The sequence below is a fragment of the Cavia porcellus genome, unplaced genomic scaffold (genome assembly GCF_034190915.1).
Source record: "Cavia porcellus strain 051 isolate PalLab524CR breed Dunkin Hartley unplaced genomic scaffold, mCavPor4.1 scaffold_20, whole genome shotgun sequence".
Lineage (NCBI taxonomy): Eukaryota > Metazoa > Chordata > Mammalia > Rodentia > Caviidae > Cavia > Cavia porcellus.
Window position 1 is genome coordinate 43,200,340 of NW_026947503.1, and position 19,351 is coordinate 43,219,690.

The 19,351-nt window shown below is 38.6% G+C and overlaps 1 long non-coding RNA gene across 2 annotated transcripts in view; it reads right to left on the reverse strand.

Moving 5' to 3' along the window:
- The window catches only part of LOC134471790 (uncharacterized), a 40,029-nt gene that overhangs the window by 10,165 nt on the left and 10,513 nt on the right, over positions 1–19,351 (reverse strand). Inside the window, exons 2-3 of one of the 2 annotated variants that reach the window (XR_010041447.1) lie at positions 5,676–5,745; positions 821–1,213 (exon numbers count right to left, since the gene is read on the reverse strand). This is a non-coding gene — a long non-coding RNA (uncharacterized LOC134471790). Of the gene's footprint in view, positions 1–393; positions 1,214–5,675; positions 5,746–19,351 lie in introns of those variants that run through there. The other variant, XR_010041446.1, reaches the window with a different exon arrangement.

The following is a 19,351-nucleotide window of genomic DNA, read 5'->3' on the forward strand; positions in this document are numbered from 1 at the left end:
GAAGTTTCCAAGGTGATTTGATCATAGTTTCATCCACTGTTACTGAGACTGAGGTTCCCTTCACTTGTACTTAGTGGCCTCAAAGAGAGAGAAAGTTTTTAAGCCATCTTGATAAGTACATAGAAATATTTAGGGGACTTACTTAATGTTTACATTAAACATTAATGTCTAGTGAGAGATACCAGCATTACAAGCTGCTATCACATTTGGAGATGAATATTGTATCAATTTTAGAAGGCTAAAAGACAGACAGCCTGGAAAAAAGGTGCTTCCTGCTGGGGCCAAAGAAGTCCCTACACAAGGTTAATACTGACCCACCAATCAGACAGGAGATTGGAATAAACTTCTTCAGACACGTATGCTCGAAGGTCTAGAGAGGACAAGAACTACGACCTTCAATTTTTTTTTTTTTTTTTTTTTTTTTTTTTTTTTTTTTTTTTTTGTCTTTTTCGTTTTTATCGGTACCAGGGATCGAACTCACGACTGCCTGCTTGCAAGGCAGGCGCTTATGCCACTGAGCTAAATCCCCAGCCCCAACCTTCAATTATTTTAAATTGTCAACTATTCACGAGGAAAAATATGAGAGCTCCTATGTTTCCTTAGATCATTTATAAGAGGCATTGATGAAACATACATCCCTGGATCCTGATTCAATACAAGCACAGATTACTTCTGAGATATGTTTGTTACTTGCGGGGAGTGACTAAACTCAGACTGAGTCAAAGAACTGTGAATTCTTTAAAGCTAGAGCAAAGCCAGTCCCAGAAATGTGGAATGCCAGAGATAGACCTTGTAAGCAAGTGACCTCTAGCTCACTTACATATCAGCAGGCGTCCAGCCTTGGTATTCCTCTCTGTGAACTACAGCATAACAGGGATCTCAGCAAAACACTGAGATTTTGCACTTTGGACCCCATCATATGTTTCTCCCCTTTTTACTGCACATAAATATGCAAACTACACTGGGTTGTTGCTGCGTCTCCATCAGAGAACTATGTCCCATGTGTTCCCAGCCTTCCTTTTTCTATATGTCTTTTCTTAATCTTCTGCCAGCATCCTCTTAGGACCCACCATGGGTCAAATGGGTCACAGCAATTAGTCAACTTCAGATCCTTGGAAATAGCTATAAAAGGTGGGTTTTGATCCAGATAGCTCATTTGATACTTCAGTGAGTATTGCATCCTCTGTATTTTGTGGCCAAGACAGGAAGAGACCTGGAGGAGAAAACAAAGAGATCAAGAAAATGTGACTGCCTTGGTTAAACTCTTGCAAGGCATAAACTTGACCTCTGTCCTCAGATTTTAGTTACTTGGTGACTAACAAACCTGAAGTTACTGGAGAAATCCAGATTACCTTAGGAAGGACTGTGATGAAAGCCATCAAAGAAGTCCCTTGATCCATACCCTAATTGCAAAGGTAATTCATTGAATTCAGAGTACCATCACCTAGATGGAGGTCTCAGGGATTAGACCCACCTTACCAGTTGGTCCAACAGGACTAAAGGGGCCCAGAACGTTCCCTGGCTTCTCGCTCTCACTAGACAGCCATCTCCACAGAAGACCCTTGGATAATCACGACTGTCAAAAGTAAAGGAACAAGCCTATTCCTGGACACTGGCATGTGTCCCTTGGTCCTTTGTTTCAATTCTAGTCTTCTTCACAGTCATCACATTCCAGTGAAAGGGGTCACTGGAAAGTCACTGGAGAGGAGATACCTCGATATTTCTAAGAACCCTTAGGCTATATTTGGGATAGATTTTCCGTCTTCTGTTCCTTTATAATCATGTCTGAAAGCCCAGTTCTCCTTTGGGGAAAGATATCTTGCTTGAATACTATGACATACATGCATACCAGTCAGATATGCGCCTCCCTCTCATGGAGACAGAAATAAGTCTTGAAATATGACCTAAATATGACTAAGAGGAGCAATAAGACCAACCCTGATGAAATGCATCTCAAATATCCCACTGTTTTTTCCTTACCACTAGCAATCCCCTTGCAAACTGGTGCAAGACTTTAGATTGGTAAATGAGGCAGTAGTGTCAGTGCACCACATAGTACCTAATCATTTCTACATTCTTCATTCTCAGATACTGGAAGATGTTCACTGGTTTTCAGTGTTAGATTTAAAATAAGCCTTCTTTTTGTTTCCTTTATATACAGATTATCTGTTTCCTTTATATACAGATTATCAGTTTCCTGTTGCCTTTGAAAATCTCCACAATCAGGCCTCTCCAAAGACTTAGACAATGCTTCCTCAAGTATTTACAGGCAATACTCATCTTTTGGTGTAAATCCTTTTCTCTGACTTTGGATGCTGTGAATCACAGTGATGCAATATGTAGATATACTGTTATCTGCTTCCTAATGAGAGCTCTCTAGCCAAGGAACCTATGCTCTGCTGAATTTTCTAACAGCCAAAAGTTATAAGGTCTCTAGATCTAAGGCACAACTCTGCAGCCTTGAGATAAAATACTTTGGACTACTCATATATAAGGTAACACAAAGGCTGGGAGAAGGGAGAATTAAAACAATATTTTGCTTCTCACAATCTGAGACCCTAACACAGATGTTCTGATTACTTTTCTCTCATTGCTGGGACAAAACTTCTGACACCCCAAGTTAAGGAAGGAGAGCTCTATTTAGCTCACAGGCTAAATAAGGCAGTACCCATGACCAAATGAGACTTTAGGGAGACATGCTGACAGAAATAATATTTTCCCCAGGCCTCCCAAAGACTCAGGCATATCCTTATGCAAAAGATATTTATCAATCTTCAAGAATTATCAAAGTTCTAACAGTTTTAGCACGGCTGAAGAGTCCAAGTTCCAAGGCTCTTCCAAGATTTAAGGCAAACTCTTAGCTGTGAGCCCCATATACAAATGAAAAGTTAAACTCTATCAACATAAAATGGCAGAAGATAAGCATCTCCATTCCAGAAGTTACAAACTGGGGAACACAAAACAAATAGACCTAAGCTAGTCCAAAAACCAGGAGAGCAAATATTAAGTCCTGTAGTTCCATGGGAAACATCTGAAGCATTCTGTGATAAACTGTGAGCTCCAAAGGGTTTGTGTGGCTACACTTCCAGTGGCTGTAGCTCCCACGGCTTTTCTTATAAGCTCACTTTGCTCCCTCCTTGCATATTTCTTCAGATGATTCATATTTCTGGCTTCATCAAACTTCTGAGGTCTCCACTGCACCTTTGGATTCACTCTCAGCTTCACACATTGCCCTCATAGGAGCACACTGCCTGCTCTCCCAGGTCTTCTTTTGAAATCAGAGTGGGAGACTTTTTAACCTCAGAATTCATGCATTCTGCATGTGCATAAAACCATTGTTACATAGATGATGCCAAGGTCCACTGCCAGCTGGAACAGTAGCCAGGCTTTCTTCTCCTTTGGCTATAGAGGTCAAGTACCTATATATTGAGCATTCTCAAACTGACTCAGAAGAACAAACTCTCTATGCTATCACTATTCTGGAATCTTGTGTGACTATGGCCATTTGGGAACCTTGTGTGGCCACAACTGTCAATCCTAAACCTGGTGAAGCTGCCACTATTTTGTAACCTGGTGTGGTTGCTGTTGAAATTCTAGAACATAATTCTGGAACATGGTGCTCTGCAAATTTCTCCTCAAAGCAAAGTCTTTCATTTTAACAATTTTGAGACTACAAATGGTGGAGTCCTTCTGCTTCTTTTGACACCTCAGGCCATCTTTTATATCCTCCTGTTCTTTCTCAGCAATGAAGACAATTCTCAGCTCTATCTTTTTAGTCCACAGCCTTATTGGAGGTTTTTTGTTTTTTGTTTTTCCTGGCCAAACTCACAACATTTTAAGTCATCTTGCTGGGTTCTTTGTTCTTGATTTGCAACAAAAATCTGGCTAAAAATCCCCAACAATAGCCATGTCTGTCACCCTTAATATTAGTCTCAGGCAAAATCTCTAAACAAAGGCAAAATCCCTGAACATGAGCAAAATTAGACAAACTTTTTGTCAAGCCATAACATACATCTCCTGCAGTCCAGAAGCCAATGCAGTCCTTCTTCTCAACAGAAACCTTCCAAACCTTGTCTTTACTGACAGGATTTCTATCAGCTTTCTGCTTTTCTGAGCTCTAACTAGAATCTCCCATACAGAAGAGCCCACATTTTTCCAGCTCTGCTATTTCAGGTGATATCTCCCAACTTTCCCAAAGTCTTCCCACAAGCCATTTCAAAAGACTCTTGAATAACATGGTCAGGTTATAATCACAGCACCAATCCCTCTTCTGCGGTACTGAATTCTGTCTTGGTTACTTTTATCTCATTGCTGAGACAAAATACCTAATACCCAAATTAGGGAAGGTAAGCTTTATTTAGCTCTCAGTTTGTGGATGTTTCTGTCTATACTTGGCTGACTCTAAGGCAAGGTTCCTCATGGCAGAAGGTAACAGTTCATGCCGGAATGAGATACCAAAAGTCACATGAGCAAAAAAGGAGTATCACACAGACTATTTTTGTCCATTGTATTGTATATAGGCCACACTCACCCTGGGGTATAGGTAGCACTCATACCATAATCTTAGCATTGGACCATGAATCAATCACAAATTCTAGATGCCTGCCCCCGTGACTGTATGAAGCTATAGGGGGACATCCTGACACAAACTGTAGTAATAGCTGAGGGGATTCCATGAAATCACAGGAGTTATTCACTTTTGAATAAGCAGAATACGGTGAGACCACATGACCATATATCAGCTTATAAAGGCAGCCCAAAAGGCAAATACTCAAATTTTAACCTGGGAACCTGATTCACAAATTGCATTCCATAAGCTTAAGCAAGGACTTATAGTGTCCCAACACTGAGTCTACATACAGGACACTATGTGTTGATGAAAGATGGGTTTGGTTTTGTTAGTGCTTATACAAGATAAAGAATCTGCTACACCTCCTATAGGATATCCATGTCATGAATTATATATTACAGCAAAGGGATGATTGGTGTGCCTTATAGCTATGGCTGCCATAGCTCTCTTGGTACCAGAGGCATCTGAGCTGACTTTAGGTAAATATCATACTATATATACATCTCACAATGTGGCAGGACTTCTTTCTTCCAAAGGGAGGCTACACAAATACCAGTCTCTACTTCTATATGGCTCAGTTATTCAGATAAAGTTATGTCTTCCTTATACCCTCTACTCTACTAGAAATGGAGGAAATTGAGGTTGAAATAAGATAATTTTTCATACATATGCAATCAGAGAAGTCTTGTTAGACACAGTTGTTTCTGATCCTGATTTGACCTTCTTCTGTGATGGCAGTTCCTTCATGGAAAATGGGGAAAAGAAAGGCAATGTACATAGTAATGACTCTAAATCTGACACTGAATATTCCTCACCTGCACCTAGAACTAATGCCCATCTAGCAAAAGCTCATAGTTCTGATAAGGACTTTAAGTGAAGGGCCGAAGGTCAATATTTATATTGATGATGATCATATATTGTCAATCCCAACTATTGAAATAACATAACAGAAAAGCCCCCTTATGTTGGGAACAAATAAATCCTTCTTATTCTCATTTGCCTAACTCTACTATAAAAATACTTGGGATAATTCCTGAGAAATGTATACACACCATAACTTTATAATTTAAGACTAGGCTTGTTTGCAATAAACTGGTTTACTCACCCAGGAATTAGATGGGAAGCCCGAAACAGCACTCCTTAGTCCTGTGGAACCAATTTGGCCCTGGCTACCCCTGTATGGATGGAAAAATACACACTAGGATTTGGAAGGTTACAAGGCAGTGGTGTTAAAAGTACTGACAAACCTGAAAACTTATCCTGTCTATGACATCAATGGTCTAGAAGTATGTTTCTCCGGTATGATCATTTGGCATCTATCTTTCTCCCTTTCCAAGGATTAAAGGATGTCATGTAACATATCAAAGCCCTGCTCAACTATACCTGACAGGCCTTAGAAGGCACTTAGACTGGTTTCTCTCTTGTAAATGAAGAAGTGCAATTAATTAGGCAAGTGGTCCTCATAAATTGGATGGTATGAGACAGTCTAATAGCAGCACAAGGGGGTTCTTGAGCAATTGTAAAAGCTGAATGTTTTGTGTACATTCCTGATCCTTCTGCTAATATCTCAAAGGCTGTCCAAGTTATTAAATTCCAGGTTAATTCCGTGTCAGATTCTGAAGTTTCCTGGAGCTTCTCCTTACCCCCTGATGGGAGGCCATTACTGGCTCTTCCTAGTGGAAATATTTGTTGGTTGCCTTAATAATAATCTTGTTCAATTCGTTATTTAGCTCATGCATATTTAACTGTTTCCTTGACATTGTCTCCACCAGACTTAAAGTTACGTGTCTACCCAAGAAAAAAATGCTTGGCATATACCAAGAGTCTTTTGTAGACCCTCTGGAGTATATCTCTGATGGCTGATCACAACTGAAACTTCTTCCAGCCATAAGAAACCAAAATAAGTGCCCTCTTCATGGTAGTTAGTGGTACCTTTTCAGAGGGGGAAATATTTATACAGCTAAATTTGGTAGAAACATTATAGGTAGTCAGACAGGGTTAGGACCTCAAAGGAGTCAGTGTACAATGTGAGAATACATTACAATTATGGCTGAAGGTTAATCTATTGATGGAGAGGCCTTAAGATAAAGATGGTAGGACCAGGACTACATCCTCCCTCTTTACACACACACACACACATAAGGAATAAGCAATAAATTGAAGATGATACTCAACTGGTCCAACAGTCTAGTTATACATCAGTCATCTTGGTTTGTGTCAGGAGCCCCCAATCTATCCCTTCCTGAAAAAAGGTCTTTGTTTTTTCCAATATGCCCTTGATCTATTGCCTGCTCCTCCATTCGATCCATATTATCTAACCAGCTATATTTGTAGTCTTATTAGTTGATTATGATTTTGATCCAAATTTTATGCATCTCAGTTTTGCTCTATAAATCTCCCTTTGAGTAATGAGCTCACTAGCAACATATTATTTGGTCCTCTCCTGTCCCTTAGAAGCTATCTCTGTCAATAAAGATGCCCTTCTCTTAACTTCTGTTTTTCCTTAGAATTCAGTTTAATTTTTAGGAACATGAACTCAGTGTATCTGACAACAAGCAGATTGGGGAGTATATTTATTTCCACTATATAGACTTTATGTGATTGAAATGCATTACAAATAAGTATATAGTTACTAAATATATGCTGCGTATATGTTCAATAAGTATATATATATATATAAGTCATCTTCTATTGCTGATATGCAAATATTTCTATTTCATGCAGCATAAAGGTATTCAGTTTATATTTGTGTGTTTTGTACTTTGTGAAATTCTCACAACTTGCAACCATGGTGTGGCACAAAAGTATAAAAGTTTACTCAAAGTTACCAAAGTCAGTGTCCATCCATACTCCAAGAGGTCCTAAAGTGGTTGACATTAACTAAGAACCCTCAACATGAGCAAATCTCAAATGCTAACCCCAAGTTGAAGCCTCTGTGACCTTTTAGTCAGCAAACAAGGATCAAAGAAGAAAGAAAGGAGTCTGGGCATGAACTCAGGTGGGTGACAAGAAGAACAGGAAAAGATGAGGATGCTCTGTTAAATGACTGACTCTGTAACTAAATTAAATAATAAATCAATATGAGGAAGATGAAGGCCAAACACTCAATCTTAATCCATTGCATTTTGATCCTCGTGTGATGTGTGACCACAATGGGTTATCTTTTAATCTTTGACCATACACACTGGTAGGGTTTAAGCTTGTGGCTCTAAAAGGCCCTTATCTTTGCATCTCCATCATATATATATATATATATATATATATATATATATATATACCTCTATCCACTATCCTCCACATGAAATCATTGAAATAATGGACTTTGGCTCACTTACTTTACTGTTTTTGCCTCACATGTCCAAAATACTTGCATAGGTTTTAGATTTGGCCCCCAATGTATCATTTAACATAGAGGGACAGAGTGGAAAGTAGCTTTCTCATGACTGAACAATACTTTAGAGTAATAAACAACCAAAAGAAATGAGAAACATTAGAAAAAATATTAACAGTTGTTCTTTAAGGTTAATTTATTTTTGCACATGTTTGGAAAGTCTACTAGAGGAAAGAGTAAAATCACAGTGGGTTGACTTTCCCTTTTCTTTTTATAAGTCAGTGGTTCATACCTCTCAGTTATGGAATATCAGCTGGCCAAGATGTATAACAGTTAAATATGCAGTGCAACAGTAGGTGCTTGTATGGTTTTCGATATTTTCCAAGGAAGATGTTGCAGTCACATGCTTTTTTACTAACATGAAGTTAGCTATGCAAAGTCCCTTATTGCTGAAATGTTGCAAAAGTCTATTCACAGAATAAGATTCCACTAAGAAATATTTTATTCATTTTGGAGAATTTCAACATAGGATGGTTTTTTAAAAACACATTAAAATGTACTAGTATCCACCAAAAAAGTTATCGGCTTGCAAATACTTGTGAATTTGTGCAAGCATTCTTTCCAGCTAGGAAATGTCACTGCAGCTGAATTTTAAATCAAGTGTTCATATTTCTTTGGGGAGTTTCAGATCAGCAAAAGAAATGGAATATTTACAATTTGGTGCATAATTCATTTTCTGTATGTAACTTCATAATTTTTTTTTCTTTTTTTAAGGCTGAATTGTGCTGAATTTTAGACAAAAGTGAAGATAATAAATTATTAAGTCATTCCAGAGGCTGGAATAAGTAGATTATTATTAGCATCATTATCATTGTGGCTAATAAAAGAACTTAGCAGGATAGGGAAAAAATATTAGAATCTGAGATTGCTGACAAAGGTAGCTTAATGTTTTAGTGCTTGCATATTTTTCAGAATCCATATGGGACAGGATTTTCTTGAATCACCGCTCTGATCTATGTCTTTTCCAGCTGCAAAACCTAGGGCACATTATCAGGGCTGTCAGCCTGCTTTTCTTCCCTCCCAGAATGGCCTACCTCATTCAAAGAGCTGGCAGAGTGATAAGATCTTTTAACAGGAAGTATGATATCAAGGCAAGTTTTCATAACATCTCTCACTCGATCTGGACTGCAATCCACCTGAGTGGCACTGGACTCTCCTGGTTCACTAGGCTTCTTAGTCAGGTATGTATACATGGGGGCAAAACAGGATTAAATACCTCTGCAAGTGGCTTTCCATTAATAGCCTCATTAATTTTCTTTCTAATTCAGACTACTTCCTCCCAAAATCTTTTCAACACCAGTGTATGTCCTCACCTGAAATCTAATCACTAATCAGGCGTACCCTTTGGGACAATTCTGTTTTCTCAAAAATAGTTTTATTTGCTTGCCAGAAACACCTACAAAACTGGTTTTTCCAATCACCAGTAACACTTTGGTTATTGGCTATGGTCTGGAATTCATAATATTATAGACAGTTAAATATTATAGACAGTTAAATATAGACAGAAATCTGACAGATAGTCAGACAGAGCTAGTTGTTCAAGGGAGCAGTGCAGAAAATGAAAATACATCACAACTGTGGTTGGAGGCACATTCTTTAATGGCCAGACCTCAAGGCAAAAGATAAAATGACCTATGTACTTTGCCTAGGATAAACTATAATGATTGATATTCTAAATAGACATCAGTCACCAAAGTGGAGGGCCAGGAAGAACACCTCACCCAACCTTTCCAGGAAAAATTCTTGTTACTACCATGTACACTTGCAAGACTTGCTTCACCACTGGATCAATATTACCCAAGCAACAATACTTGAAATCTTCTTAGTTGACCATAATTTTGTCCCACCTTATATTCACCTCGAGTTTTGCTCTATAAACCTTCCCTGAGAAGTGGGGAACCCAGCAACTCACTTTCCTGGACTCCTGTCTCTCCTAAACAGAAGCAATTTTTCCTCAACACATATTTTCTGCTTTTAACCTCCTTTTCTTAGAATTCATTCTTTGACTGTGAGAAATATGAGCTCAGTGTATCGGACATCTAGTAGGCTGGGAGTTATAACATTTCCCTCATATTATTTGGATTATCTAGAGGTCGTATATCATCTGCATATGAAAAAGCCTTGTTTTCAGTTCCTCTCTCTGATGTTTGTGCTATAGGAAAAAAGAGTTCTGGTGAGTGTTAGCGACATATCATGTGATAACATTTCCTCATGTGATAACATTTCCATCCTATCCCATTGTGACCTGCACAAAACATAAAACAAAATAAAAAATAATTGTATAGTTTTAGGAGTCTCAGTGAAAGATTAAGGAGACTATAGAGAAAGGAAATTAAAATATGTGAAGAAGAAAATTTGAAAAGTTTATGCACAGAAAAAAAAAACAATGCTTAAATTTTGCAATGAGAAAGAAGTTTCTTAAATTTTCTTTCTTTGTAGTGATGGACATGATCTAGCTGTTTTTAGGAGTCTGAATTAATAGGTGTGTGTACCTTAATGAACTTTCTCTTAAAAGGCCTGCGTGATGGTTTTGTAGGAAAGAATTTGTAAAACACATAGTAACACAAATTATTTTTGCCCTTAGAAGCACTAATAAATATTAGAAATAAAGATATAATCAATTTCTACTCTGTAAAAGTGATGTTTAAGTATCACATTTTATTATTAAAAAGAATAAATTTACCCCTAAGCAAATTTATAAAGCATTTCTAAATTTATATGTGTGTGTGTTTCAAATACTTACAAAACTAGTCTGAACTGGTTCTAACATTGCATTGGTTTCTTCATTAATGGTATGAAAAAATATTTGCCATGTGTTCATTTTGTGTTTCTCTGAAAATAACAGCTCAATTGTTTGAATGTTATAGTGTAACATCATCAGTTATGACTGCTCTCTACATCAGTGGGCATAGTTGGAGGAACATAAATTCTTCTTCCAGGTTTTGTTCATCTTATCCTCTAGTTTCTACAAAAATAAGTTCATACACATCACCAACACTTCAGTCCCTTTGGATTTGACAAGTATCTCCTCTAATGTATAAATATTCTTTTGTCTTATACAAAAATTGAATCTCTCACTTAGCACATTTTTATATAAATTGAAACAGTCTACTTTGACTATTGGCATTTTACTCAGTCTTTTCAAAGATTTTTCCATGGCTAGAACTTTTAAAATCACAGAAACTATGCAGGGTAATCACTGCAAAGCATTTCTTTGCACATGCACAGGCAGGTACATTTATACCTACAAGGACAAACAAGTTTTTCTCCTAAAAACTCATTAACTGTCACAGATAGCAATTCTGCATTCTAAATTTTCCTGTCATAAATAGAAAGAAAAAAAGAATGTGCATCCTAATTGGAGAATAATAAGCTGAAAAATCTAAAATGGAATACAAACAGTTCATTGGTCCATGTGCATCTTAAAGATTTCTTTCTGAACTGCACAAAATATAGTAACAAATTTGGGTAATAATACAAAGTAAGATCAAATTTTGAATCAAGGTACTGTTTTCCCTTTAATCTCTGCATACAGGAAGGTGATTTTAAGTGTCTCAGCTACATTAGAAAAAGTTAAAAAAAATCATTCTAAATATCAGGGCATAGCAAACACATTGAGGATAAATATTAATTTTTTTTTAAAGTTTAACGTGGAAAATAGAGAATAACTCAAAATAAATCACATTTTTGTCACTGATTATTGATTTTAGTTTAAACCAATGTTATTCAAAATGTGGCCCTAGCAACCACACTTTGCATTAGAAAGCATGGGGCAGCCCCCAGAAAATCTAAGCACTAATGAAAAAACAAATCCTAGACTATCAATGTTAGGTCCTTATTAAATGCTGAACTAACATTAACTTTTTTATTCTAAAAAATGACATATCTCCATCCTGTTCCTTCATTCTTTCCTAACTTTTTTTCAAACTATTCAAATTAAATCCACAGGTCATAGCAGAACAGGTAAGCTTTCACATAGAGGTGAAAGCCTGACACCTTAGAAACTATTTTACAATTCAAATAGGGTGAGTAGTTCATCCATTAAAGATGCCTACTTGAGCTGGTGGCCTGGCATAGGGTGACAGAAAGGGCATCCACGTGGATGAAATCATAGAATGTGCTTCAGAGAGAATTCAGTGTCAGAATTGAATCAGAATTCAAGGTACAAGAAGTTTTAAAGTCTATGCAGGGTTGGTAGGGAAAGAAACTCCATGCAAGGTGCCAGATCCTCAGTGAGATGATATTGTTTCTGAGCATCAGTGGCGATCAGAAATTGTGCTGCAAAAATACATTAATAAGAATGCAAAACAGACTTATCATTAAAGCACACTTACATGGAGAAGAGTTTATGATGATCTGATTATGAAGTCGAAGTTTACAAAACTTATTTTTCATTTTCTATAATGTAAAAATTTAAAACCATTTTAAAGTATACAATTGAATTTTTCTAAAATTACATGCTAATTTATAATATTAATAGTAGCTATTTCAATGTGAACAATTGGTCTCACCCTTCCTCCTCTTCTTTCTCTTCCTTTATCTCCTTTTCCCTTTCTTTATCATTTTCTGGTTATACTGATTGTGTTTAATATCTTTAATACTTTAACTAGTGTTCAATCATTTCTTTAATATCTACCATGATTTGGAAGAGTCCACAGTATAAACACCAATACTATTTTTATTGCCTTTGAAGAATTCAGCTGCCACATAGTAGAATAATTAAAAAAGGAGTACCTGTGTATTTATTTTTAAAATTGTATTCTTAGATTATTTTAATGATCTTGTCATAACTTTCCCATAGGTAATACAAGGTGGTCAAGTATAATAAACTTTCTGCTTATGCAAGTGTGAGGTCATGAGTTTGATCCCTGGCTCCAAAATAAATAAATAAATAAATAAACTTTCCAATGTGGAGACATCTATTCAATATTGATCAGATGGACCCTGATAACTGAAAGAGTTTTGGCCCAGACAGGACACTGTAGCCAGTAAAGCTAAGGAGCTCTATCTCCCCCACCCCTAGGAATCTCCCTCTGGTGCCAAACTAGTGTCAATGGGCTACCTGTACATCCCTAATGACCCCTCAGGCACCACCCTAACCTAAGCTACATATAGGCCACCACTCCATGTGTTCCACGGTGAGGTCGCCAACGCCGGAGTGGAGATGGCATGCTCCAGGGGATCGGGGTGTCTCTCCCCACATTCTCAAAATAAAGGTCATTTATATTTCATACTTCCTATCTTTTCAGTCGCCACTGGTCCCCCACAGTACTATCATACGGTTCCCTGACTGTGAATGGCAGATGAGAGACTCCTGGGGCTGGTTTCCAGTTTGAGTCTCCTGCCTTTCAGGACCAGGACTGGACTGCATCCTGCATTAATTCGTCACTAATCCACTGAGGAGCTGTAAGCTTCTCACTGCTAGTTTGCAAACAACACCGACCCAATTTACCACAGGTGAGCAACTCCCGGAGATTGCCACTGGCCCAGGCCCCAGGCAGGTTTTCTCCCCCTTTCCATGGGTTCCTGTGACACTCTCAGCCCAAGACAGGGGTCTTTCTGGGCAACCTGTGTCCACACTGGAGGACTCTCACATCCTTTGGGTTCAGATAACCTAAGGCAGAGTTTTCCTGGGCCAGCCCACACTAGGAGACTCTCACGTCCTTCAGAGCTTTTTAAGTTCTCATGGGCAGAGCTGTTACTAGACCCATGTGAAGTCTACTCACAATATTGGTGATGGCCAATTATTAGGAGATTTGGAGCCATATAATATACCGATCGGTCTGCAGTAAAAAGTGATGACTTTGAACCTGGCAGACCACAGTCCGTTGCCTCATCTGGCTGTAACTCCATGGGCTAGACCCCACACCAGATTTTATCTTGGGGACCACTTCCTGTTCCCCCCTAAAAAAAACCATACCTACCTATTGCTTATCACACTGACGACAAGTTTACAAAACTCTCTATCTTTAAGCCTTTGTTTTGAGAATGTGTCCTGTCCCACCAGCATCCCTGCCCCTTTGTCTCCTCGCCATTTCCGCTCCGCCCACCACACCCACCATGAGGGCCAGCCCATTCCCCGCTGGGGTAGGGGGTGAACCCAGGCAGTATTGAGAGATACAAGTGGGACTGCTTTAAGCTGCTTTAGGCTTTGGGCAGCTTTGGGCTCTCTCGCTGCCTCCTAGCTCCGTGCCGTGTCTCCACTCTCATGTGGCCAGGTCCATGCAGTTATGCTTTAACACTGTGCCCTAATCTGCGCATCCTGCAAGCAGCTCCTCCACATGGCGGTTCGGCTCTGTGCTGGTCTGCTACCAGCGGTGGTACTCCTGGAGCAGCCCCAGCTTCACAATGTGTTGGGCCACCTCCCAGCCCACCACCACTGCGATCCCACCGCTGCCACCAAGGCACTGCTTCCACCTTGCACGTTTCCAGGGGCAGTCCCAGCCCCACCCCATCCCCCTGTGCACCATCTTTCCCTCTGCCTTGAACATTTCCAAGGGCAGTCCCAGCCTGCCCCTGCGCGCTGCATCCTGACACTTATCCTGCCCACTCTGCGTGTCCCACCTACATGCTGCATGCCAGAGAGATCCAGGGCCCGCCCCCAAGTGTGGTATGCTCTCTACGCAGGCGTGCGCTGTCTGCAGCCACAGACAGGCACAATGGATAAACTCATTGCTGATCTGATGCTGTTCATGTTTTCAGATATAAAGTTCCAATTGCTTCTGCTGCCTTTTTTTGTGTGTGTTCCAGCCATGACAAACATTTTCTTTTAGATGCAGATATATGCTTAGAGATGTTTAACAACTAAAATTAAAAATAATTATGAATTCCTTTTGCTGGGAACCACTGGCTCTTTTCTGGGACAGGGGTTGCGTGATATATGCAAAACAGCAAGACCAGCCAAACTTAAACCTTTTCCCAGCATATATAACACCGTAGCTGATTTCTCTCCTAAATAAAAGAGGTAAGAATTAATAAACAGGCCATCCTCTGAAAAATCAGGTGGCATTAGACATTTTAATACCATAAAGAGATACTTATATATATGACATAAATAACATGTCAGTTCCTAAAGTTCTCTGGACCTTGTCCTCCTTATGGGAAGTCATTACTAAGGTTATTTTAAATACCCTGTTGATTCCTGCATACTTACTTAATTCTACAGATACCTTCTACTGTAGTCCAAATCCCCCCAAAAAAGGCAAACCTTGACCTTCAAACTTTATAGAGATCTTAATATGGCTTTTGATATTTTCAACATCAGAGACAACAGTGACACTTGGAGTTCTTAGGTAAACCTACACAAGGTGGAGCTGCCTGGGCCCCCACATGGACCATGCTCAAATGCAGCAGAAGACATTGGGCAAAAGAGTGTGCCATCCTGGCATTCTTTGAGACCTTACTCCAGGGATACTGGACTGTCCTAGCCACCAGAGAGTGAGTAAGCCATCCTAACTTCTAGTCCTCACAGGAAATGCCAGCACTGCCAGATTCATTGCCGACAGATCTACTTGACCTTGCTGTCGAAGACTGATGGGGCTCAGGGCCAGCAGCCCCCTTTATGCATGTCCATCTCAGAGTCCAAGTCCCACTAAAAGTCTCAGGTAAGACATTCTCTATATTTGTGGACACAGAGGCCATATATACAGAGTTCTTCCAGAGTTTTCAGGCTGCTCTATTAAGTCCTCAGTCTCTCTGACGGGGTATTGGTGGTCAACCTATGCCATTTACAAACAGGGCCTATTTTGTGCAGGTCCCAGTCCTAAATCTTAAAATGCCTTTCATTCCCTTGTGTTTATACAGGCTGACCCAGACACTGAGGTCTCAACAGCTTACACCTGTTATCACTACCTCTCCTCAGTGATATAAGACCACTTCCTTCCTTTCTTATTCACCAATTTCTCAGGCAACCTTGGTCAAGACTAACAGATACATTTTGTCTTCTCACTTTATTTATACTTTTTCAGGATACATAAAGGCCTTTCCCACAACCAGGGAAACTGATGATATACTTGCTAAAGCTCTGTTACAGCAAACCATTTCAAAGACTACAACCGGGTTACAGCGACCCATACCTACCTGATATTCTTGGCAACCTCAACAGTGATTGGAGTTGCTAGACTGCCATTCTGGTTTCGCATCACTCAGGCCCTAGATCTGACCATCCTTTTCCTACTCATCTCTGCCTTACCAAGGCCTCACAGCCATGACTCACAGGCTGTCATGTTTCATTATCCAATTTGGTTTTCTAATGTCTTACTCTTTTTTTTGCAGCAGGACTCTTAAAAGTATTTTCTAAAGGCTCCTATGTCATGCATACCAGAGACAAGCCTTACCTACCTACCCTTTTAACTTTTATGCTTTCAGATGGGGGAGTAATCACCTCTCATAACTTCACTCCTCCTAACACCACATTTATTTTTCAGAATTATGCCTTACCATGCAAATGTCAGGACCTTAACATGGTCCTGATATAATGGCATGTCTAAATCGAAGGCATCTTTCCTTTTACCTCACCTGGGTCCTTAAATATACAGTGCCATGCTTCCTCATAACATCTTGTCTCTTTATTTTTTCCAGTCTAACATACATGCATTCACCAGTGAAGTTGTCCTGGCTAAAATACCTAGCACCAGCATCTACCTGGGCATCAACCATCATCCCGTCAACTCCCGTAGATCCCAGTACAGCACCCTCTGCCAGCAGGAAGCAGTTAAAGAAAGAAATCTTCACCCCTTTTCATAATAATAATCATAACATGGGATATGAAAGAGTTTTGGACCAGACAAGACACTGTAGCGAGTAAAGCCAAGGGGCTTTTTCTCCCCCATCCCTAGGAATCTCCCTCTGGCACCAAACTAGTGCCAATGGGCTACCTGTGCATCCCTAATGCCCCTCAGGCACCACCCCTAACCTAAGCTACATATAGACCTCAACTCCACGTGTTCCACAGAGAAATCGCCAACCCTGGGTTGGAGATGCCATGCCCCAGGGGATCAGGGGTGTCTCTCCCCACATTCTCAAAATAAAGGTCATTTATATTTCATGCTTATTATCTTTTTAGCCGCCACCAGTCCCCCACAGTTCTGTCAATAACAGATATTTAAATCAGTCTCAATGTTTATACTATACAAACAGAAAATGGCAATATAAATAAACATATAGTTTCTTGGTCTAAAGAGAATAAATTTAATGATTCATTAGTAGGTATTGTTGATATTCCTAGACCTCAAGGATTTCTCTGCTAATATATGATAACTTTGAAAGTTGAAATCTACTTTTATACATTTGTTTTGAACAGGCCAGAACAGGTAGAAACATGTTTGGTTATGTGTATGAGACTTACAATAGAGCAGTGATTGGAATTAATTTGATCTATGTAGATAAGCAATGCATACAATGTTTGTGACTTGTTTGCCCTGACTTATCTGTGTTGGCTATCTATATGTAAACCTAGATCAAATTAAGATATTTTTCAAGTTTGGCCTTCACCTTGTACATGGAGTTGTTTTCAGGATGTGATTGGCACTCTGGGAGTCCTTAGCTCAAAACTGAGTAAATAATTATAATAACTAAGAATTTAGTAAAAAATTCAGCATGTTAGGATTATGTCCAGAAGTTGAGGTTTTGGAACCATATATTCTGTATTGTTAAGGCAAATTGACATTTAATGACATTCACCCCAAATTGCCTATTACTTGGTTTTCATGACTACAAACACAGGAAGCACAAATTTAACTCTAATTTCTACAAGGAAAGGATTTTAAAAAGTTATTATTTTAAACAAGCCAATAAAAAGAATTAGACATTAGAGAGAAGGCATTTAAAATACAACTTCAAATAAGAATATTTAGAATTTTATATTTTTGTTAGATAATTATCTTTAGGAAGCCTGGATGAAAAAAATGGTGCTAAGAAAAGAGTAATACATAAATACAATAATTATACTCTCAAAAATGACATTTATTGGCATTTGGATCTCATTATATATTCTCAGCAAAACACAAAAATGAGGGAGATGGTATGAATTATTAGTTTGATGCAAGATTTTCCATTATGGAAAATTTAGAATGTTCAGAGTCAGTGTTTCCAAGGCAACAGTCTATGCATTACCCTACAAATAAGCATGAGGGAAAGTTTGCTCATTATTTGAAAGATCTTATTTGAAGGATTCCGTACTACAGGTATCCACATATGCTCACCTCTGTTTCCACAAGAAACTCAAAATCACAATAGTTGTTGTGAGCAGAGAGTCTCATGAGAGGTACAACTTGTGGGAGAGAAATAGTCCTTTTAGTAAATCAATCCACTAGTCAAATAAAACTTATTTTTTGAATAATTGCTTTGATTACCATACTTTCCAACTATCTATGAGACGGTATCCAGAATAGTACAAAATACCTCTTGTTTTCGAGGCACTAGTAGCTAAGCTAAGCGAGAGTAAATGGGAACTTTCACTAGAACCAGAAGAAAAGATTTCTTAGCGAAAAATATCTGTAGAATAAAAACAAGAATTTTTTCTACCACAAGTATTAAAGCTGAGACTCTGGAGGTGATGCTGAAAACTGTGTAACTGTGTAACAAGCTCTTTGGGTAGGTATAGGCGGTAAATTCCTCAGAAACTTTCAAATAACATGATGATTGCTTTGTAACAGAGCTATCCAGGGAAAGATACAATTGAACTGATGCTTGGAAGATGGATAGAAGTCAGGATCTAGGAGCTAGGGAAGGAAGAAGGAAGAAGACCATGGAGGGAACACGATGCTCCATTTACAGTCCTCTTAGAAATATTTATTTCAGTGTGTGGCTTTCTACACGATTCTGTCCTCCAATAGACTAAAATCTCTCTAAGAGTAGAGATCAGGTTTTCATTTTTCCTTTAGTTTAGGATTTCACAGAAAGATAATGTTCAGCAAAAATGAGTCATATAAAGTAGAGCTGGATAGGAAGGAAAAAAATCTATGTAAGGTCTTTGATAGGGTTATGGTTAGATCCAAAGTGTAATATACTTAACTTTATGTTTGAATCTTCCCTATCAAGTAAGGTCATTCATTATTCTGAGGTTTGGTTTTCTTACCTACAAAATGGTGATGACAAATTTTATGCAAAGATATGGGGTAGAATAGATTTGACTGTATCATTTGATGGTATTTAGCACTTTCTAGTTTGTGATGCTATTCAGTAAATATTTATTAATAAGAAAACCAAGTTTTTTTCCCCGAACACTCACGGACATTATCATCTCAAACTTGACTTAGTGTTCACTTAAATTAACTTTTATTTTTTAAATGGTGACAATTGTCTTATTTATAAAAAGTAGGAAAATAGAGAGTGGTAGAGAAAATGGGCCCATAAAAAGGGAGAAAAATAAAAATACACCTCACAGCATA